Source organism: Rattus rattus, chromosome 7 (assembly GCF_011064425.1).
Source record: "Rattus rattus isolate New Zealand chromosome 7, Rrattus_CSIRO_v1, whole genome shotgun sequence".
Taxonomy (NCBI): Eukaryota; Metazoa; Chordata; class Mammalia; order Rodentia; family Muridae; genus Rattus; species Rattus rattus.
The window spans coordinates 127,401,760-127,408,936 of NC_046160.1; the positions used below are offsets into that span (position 1 = coordinate 127,401,760).

General features: G+C 46.1%; 1 pseudogene; it reads left to right on the forward strand.

Annotated features, from left to right (window-relative positions):
- The first annotated feature begins 1,810 nt into the window (after positions 1-1,810).
- LOC116905912 lies at positions 1,811-2,994 on the forward strand (annotated as a pseudogene).
- Positions 2,995-7,177: the final 4,183 nt, after the last annotated feature.

Consider the following 7,177-nt stretch of genomic DNA (forward strand, 5'->3'; position numbering starts at 1 on the left):
CCAGGAACACAGACTTGTATTATCCCCAATTCCATTGTTTCAACATGGAAGTATTTTGATGACGTTTTTATAGTAACAGGACAAAGAATGTCACAAATCAAGATGCTTTTCAAATGTATTGGTGAAAACATCAGAGACCGAGGTTACAGTTAAGCAGAGAAATCTTGTCTATAGGCTCCAGACACTATCTGATATAGCATGTAGTTTTTACTACCTCACTTTAAGCTCCAGGTGGGCTGAACTACTGGCCCCACCCAGGTTCCCTCAGATTCCCAGATGAAAGACACACGCGCGCACACACACACACACACACACACACACACACACACACACACACACACACTTATTTTTATACTTTAGCTCAATGGCCAGACTCTTCTAAGTTTTCCTCCACTATCACACACTTCTTTTCTTTCCCAGCTCAGCACCCTAAATCTACTCTTAGCTTCAGTTGTTCAGTTACCTTTAGTCCCAGCTCAACACTGTAACTCTGCCCTCAGCTTAGTTATGTTTCTAACCTCCCACCTCTACCCCAGGCCCAGTCAGGGGAGTGGCCAATGGCCACTCCACCCTAGATCTCACATGACTGGTGGCTTTTTCTCCCTCTGAAGCTTGGTGAATCTTTCTCTCCATCCTTGCGTCTACCAGCCTGCCTGAGGAGTGGGGGAAATGGGAGTTGGGGGATGGGACTGGAAGTCCTTCCTATTCCACCCAGCTCATTGACTGCTAGCATCTTTAATGATCGATCAAGAACCAATTGGGGAACAGGACCTTCAGCATTCATATACAGATTCACAATCAGGGCATCAGAACCACCCCCTACAATCTGATAGCATCCTTTGTCCTTTGTCTTGTTAAGTAAGTACACTCCAAAGAGTTGTTTTCTGTTGTTTTAAGGATGTTAGATCATATTTAGAGGTGAATACAGCTTGGTAATTTAGGAAACTAATGATAGTCTGAGATAATTGCAATTAGGTTATGTGCCTGCAACATTCCAACTTCCCCAAAGTTCTTCTCATCAGCCAATCGGCCTTTGTGGACACAGCTTCTTTCCCGGAATTCCTTGTTCATATGTAAAACTGCTAATATAGATTTATTTACCAAGCAATATGTGTTATGAGAGTTAATACTAGTAACTAATAAATAAAACAACCTGTGTTCATATCAGCCAGGTTTCCAAGGGAAGTGAGAATACCTGGAAAATAACTGCTTTGGAAAGTGTTATATCCTGTGAATTTATTTAATTCAATAAATTCTGACATCACATAAAGACACTAGTGCATTCATCTATGTTTTTGACATAGCACTGACAGCAATACACCTGCGTGAATCCAGCTTTATAAAACCCATCGCTATGTAAAAATCAGTATATACTAATAGATTCTGATGTGTATAAAAGGTGTCAATAAAAACAAAATGTTCCGATGTTTAAAAATAAACTTTAAAACCTGAGACTAAGGGAAATACAAACAGCATGTCAAAGTGAATGGGATATAGCAAAAATGCTTTAAGCAAATATATGGTGATATATATATATATATATATATATATATATATATATATATTCTCTTACAAAGATAAGCCAATGTTGCACCTCAAGGGCTTGGCAAAAATGAAATAATACAAGGCCAAAGACTTGAAGAAGAAGGAAATCAAAACAAAGCAAAACAGAGTAGTTGTAAACAGAAGATAAAAGCCAAACATTCATACATACATACATACATACATACATACAGAAATGGCTTAGAGCTCATCTTTTGGAAAGATAAAAACCAGAACTTTAGCTTTATCTGTGGTATGTGGTGGTGAGATGTCCTACAGGAACTTCTCAGCTCCCAGGCATGGATTCCTGGGCTTCTCGCCTCAGAAGCACAACTGTTGGTATCATGGGAAAATGAAGCTCTTCCCTAAGGATGACTCTTCCAAGCCTGTTCACCTCACAGACTTTCTAGTCCACAAGGCTAACATGACCCACATCATCCAGAAAGTTGACAGGCCAGAATCTAAGATGAATAAGAAAGAAGTTGTGGAGGGTGTGGCCATTGTAGAAACTCCACCCATGGTGGTTATGGGCATTGTGGGATACATAGAAATACCAAGAGGCCTCTGGACCTTCAAGACAGTATTTGCTGAGCATATCGGTGGTAAGAGTAAAAAGTGTTTCTATAAGAACTGGCACATCTGAGAAGAAGGCCTCCACCAAATACTGAGAGAAATGGTAGTTTGACATGGGCAAGCGACAGCTGGAAATGGAATTCAAAAGCATGAAGAAGTATTGCCAAGTCATCTGCAGAGTTGCCCACACTCAGATGTGTTTGCTTTCTCTTCGCCAGAAGAAGGCACACTTGATGGAGATCCAGGTGATGGGGCACTGTGAGAAGCTAGACTGAGCTGGAGAGAGGCTGTGAACCAGGTGTTTGGATAGGATGAGATCATTGACTTCATCAAGGAGACAAAAGGAAATGGTTACAAAGGAGCAACCAGGGTTGACATACAAAGAAACTGCCCTGAAAGACCCATCGAGGGCTGCCCAAAGTTGCCTGTGTTGGAGCCTGGCACCCTGCCCGTGTAACCTTTTCTGTGGCTCAAGTTGGGCAGAAAGGCTACCACCACTGAACAGAGATAACAAGAAGATTTGCAAGATTGGTCAAGGCTACCTCATCAAGGGTGGTAAACTCATCAAGAACAATGCACCTACTGACTACGACCTGTCTGACAAGAGCATCAACCTACTGGGTGGCTTTGTCCACTATGGTGAGCTGACCAATGACTTCATCAGGCTCAAAGGCTGTGCAGTCAGAACCAAGAAGCACGGTTACTATCTGTAAGTACTTGCTGGTCCAGACCATTCAGTGGGCTCTGAAGAAGATTGACCTGAAGCTCAATGACACCACCTACAAGGTTGGCCATGGTTGTTTCCAGACCACAGAGGGGAAGAGAGCATTCATAGGACCACTCAAGAAAGAATGCACAGCTGAGGAGGAAGGTGCTTAATACCAGGAGTACTTTGCACAGCAGGTGGGGCTCATCAATAAAAACGTTTCCAGTGGGGGGGGGGCAGACAAAGAGAAACAGTGTGAAGTTTTAAATAAATAAATATAGAAGCAAAAGGGGATATTTTTTAGCTGATACCACAGGAAGACAACAAGCCACTGTGAGCAATCATGGGCCAGCAAATCAGGTAACCCAGGAGAGCAGAAGGGCAGATCGACCAGCAGAGAGGCAGGAAAAGCTGGAAGATCTGCAGACAGTGGCAACCGAGAAGAATGAGTCCTGTGATGGAACAAAACCAAACCCTCCCGGCAAAAAAAAAGCCGAGGGGTCTGATGCTTGGTGGTTGAATTCCACAAAGCATTCAAGGCCCAGCTGTCGATCCTTCTCCAACTCTTCCGGGAAGTTGAAGAGGAAAGGTGAATATATATATATATATATATATATATATATATATATTCACACACACACACATATATATATATATATATACACACATATTTCCTCAGGGGGTATGTTGTTCAATGGCAGTCACTTAATTGGCATGGATAGAATCCTAGGTTCAATCTTTGGCATTAAAAAGGGGGAGGAGGAGGAGGGGGAGGAGGAGAACGGGGAGGAGGAGGAGGAGGGGGAGGACGAGGAGGAGGAGGAGGAGGACGAGGAGAAACTATATAAGCCAATATCACGGATGCTTGATGAGCAGAAGCAACTCCCCTTCCGGAACCACTGGCAGAGCAGACTCCACAGCACAGGCACATTCACTACAGTCATTTGTTGTTCGCTCCCGAAAGGTCAAGCAAATGCCTTTCTCGAAGTGCAATGTGTCTTCATGATCAAAAGGTCTCACCACACCATACAAATGACAGATGAAGTGTATGTCACCACAAAAAGTCCATGCAAGACAGCCGTATGCGACATTATACACAAAGGTGACAAGCACATAACTTTCCCTCTGAGTTCAGGAATGAGACAGACAGACAGACAGATACACACACACACACACACACACACACACACACAAACACACACACCTGGCCACTTCTGTTCAACATAGTGTTGGAGGGCCTGGTCAAAGAAACTAAATTAAGATTTAAAAATCAGAAAGGAAGGCATTAAATCTTGTTTTTTTGCATACAAAATTCAATATAAACAAAAAAAAAAAAAAAAACCACTAATGACTGCCAAAAAAAAAGGCCATAACTAATTAACTAATTTTAAAACATGGCAGAAAATTAATACATAAAAATCAGAAGCTGCCTGTACGCAGCAGCTATTTGAAAGCAAATCAAAAGAGCAATCCCACCTCGGTAATACAAAAACGAAGTGAATTCATCCATGGCTATAAGAAGCCTGAGCTATGAACACTGTAACACATGGATGGGACAAGTCCAGGAGACAGGTCCAGGAAACACAGAAAGATAGCCCATGCTCATGGACGGGAAACCAAATTTGCTTAAAACGTCTGTAATGTCAGAAAAGACAGCTACAGCCCTCATCGATATCTGATGAGTCCCCAGTATTACTGTTCACAGAAGTAGAAAGGACAATCCTGACCTTTGAACTGAGCCATTACTGAAGAGCCCTGAGCCAGCGTTGAAAGCATGAGGGTGGATTCAAAATCTCTCACATGGCTGTAGTAACTAAAACATAACACAAGGATCAATGATGATCAAAGCGACCGATGCCACGGTCCCAAAACAAACATGTACATGTGTGCCTGACTGGCTGAGAGGCCATGGACACAGGAAGGGAGAACACTCACACGTGGAAAACAAAACCAAACTCTTGCCTCACTTTATACACAAAAGCCAGTCCCCACACGGATTAAAGGGTCTAACATGGGACTGTGAAGTTACTGGGAGGGAAGAATGAATCATTGTGATATGGGTTTTGGTCGTGATTTGTTTTGTATCATCTCCAAAGACAAGGCAAATAAAAACAGAACAAACAAACAAAAATCACAGGACTTCATCAAGCAGAAAAAAAAAAAAAAAGGGAAGAAAACACTTTCAAATTATGCAAAGCGAAACATTAGTAAATGAATCTACATACAAGGCTGGTGGGAGGACCGTAGGCAGCCCTATCTTCTTGGAAACGACACAAGTCGTTCGGGCGATTTGTTCTCTCCCTGGCTGATGGACTGCTCATTGCTTACAGGGGTGATTAAAAGTCATAGGCCAGGCCAAGACCTTCCCAGTCACCCTCCAGCCCTGCCTAGCGGACAACCTGGCAGGTGGGGACAGAAGCAGATCTACTTGAGGCTACGAAGGCTGACAGACATCAGACACTCCTTAGGAAGATACAACCATCTTGCTGAGGCAGGTCCAAAAATTGAAAGTTCTGGGGATGCTGGTAAGGGACGCTGGGACCTGCTGACAGACAGACAGACAGACAGACAGACAGACAGACAGACAGAAGGAGAGTGGGGCTAAGAGAGAGGGGGGAGAGAGTATGTGTCTGAGAGAGAGAGAGAGAGAGAGAGAGAGAGAGAGAGAGAGAGAGAGAGAGAGAGAGAGAGAGAGAGGCAGACAAGTAGCAGTGTCCAACTTGCACTTGGCTGCTGTTTCTTTTAGGTTTGGGATGCGGACCACTGAGCAGGAAGGCTGGGGACGCCAGGGGGCAGCCATGTCAGGGTCTAGAGCAGGCATGCTGGAGCAGACACACCCCCACTGCACACTGAAGGGCAGGTGCAGATAGCCAGGCTGGCTCTGACCACCTGCAGTGTCCAGACCCGGTGCTCGGGTCCTGAAAGGACATCTGTCGTGGTGGGATAACTTTGCAGTCATGGCATTTAGAGACAAGGTTGGATTCAGCAGCCCCAGGGCCACCAAAGCACAATGCTCTGCTGGGGTGTGGGGAGCTCCAGCCTGCCCTCCCTTCAATACCACGGGCTTACAGGGTGCGTGGACATGTCCTCCAGCTAAGGAGGGCCAGCTCTGCCCCAGGACTGTTGGGTTGTAGCCCAGGGCCACTTTCCCAGGCTGACCCGGAGGCCCAGGGCTCTGTGGGCGGCAGCAGTGACCCCAGCTCACCCTGGGGAGGGGGGTAGTCACGTCTCCTGTCTGGCCCAGTCGCTCCCCTTGGTGGCTATAATTGGCAGGACCACAAGGAGGGTTTTGTTGACCCTTCTGCAAGGGCAGCACATGGTGGGGGGGAGGCTGTTCCTTTCATCTCCCAGGCCCCCAATTACCCCTTTCTCTGGCCTGGATCAAGATGCTTTTAAATAGCACCAGTCAAGGCCTTGGGAGTTGAAGTGCTGGGGGGACACGGGGGCCCCTGCAGCTGCTCACAAAGGAAAGAGGGTGTACTCCTGGACCTGGGAAGAAAGGCTCAACCGGGACTTAAAAATAGACTCCTGCTCCAACATGTCCCAGCCCTGCTACCCAGCCCGGGGACACTACTCAAAGCATGACCCCACGGCAACTCCTGTGGCCCTCCCTCAGCTAATGTCTACCTGAGAGAGTACCCCGGAAAAGGCAGCTCTCGCAATGGGCGATGGGTACCAGCTTACAAGGTTTGCCCACTACATCTACAGTGCCCAGGCCAGTAGTGACTTTCCTTCCCTTCACCCTTCCCCTAACAGACCTCTCAAAACCAGGTGACACAAGGTGAGGGGCTTCTGTCCAACTGTCACTGCTCCATGGGCCACCTTCCACACTGAGTATCTGTCATCATGCCTGGGTACTTCGGAATCACAGGGATGCTTGCTTTGAGCCCTTGACCCTAGTACAATGTCTGGAGCTGGGAGAAGGGAGTAAGAAGGTGTCCCTAATTGTAATTTAAACCTGTCCCCAGCCTCGGTCTTTCCTCCTTTGTCTGAGCTCTCTGTGCCTGGTCCCACTGCTTGGGCAGTCAGGAGACACCAATTTCAATGTGCGCTCTGAAGCCCCTGCTGTCTGGGAGTCGCATAGATGACTACTCCAGACCTTGGTGTGGGGTTTTCAGATGGGTATGACAGAGTAGGTACTCACTTCCCACACTCTGTACCCACATATGACCCTCTGGCATGAAGAAGGGTCTGAAGCCACAAGTGTTGGTGTCTGATGTCCTCTCCCCCCATCTGGGGGTGTGCTGGTCTTCTGGTTAAGGTCCTTGTTTTGTTTTGTTAAGTTGTCACAAGTTAGACTCATCTAGGAAGAAGAAACTCCAATGGAGGAAATGGCTTCCCAAGAATGTCCTGTAG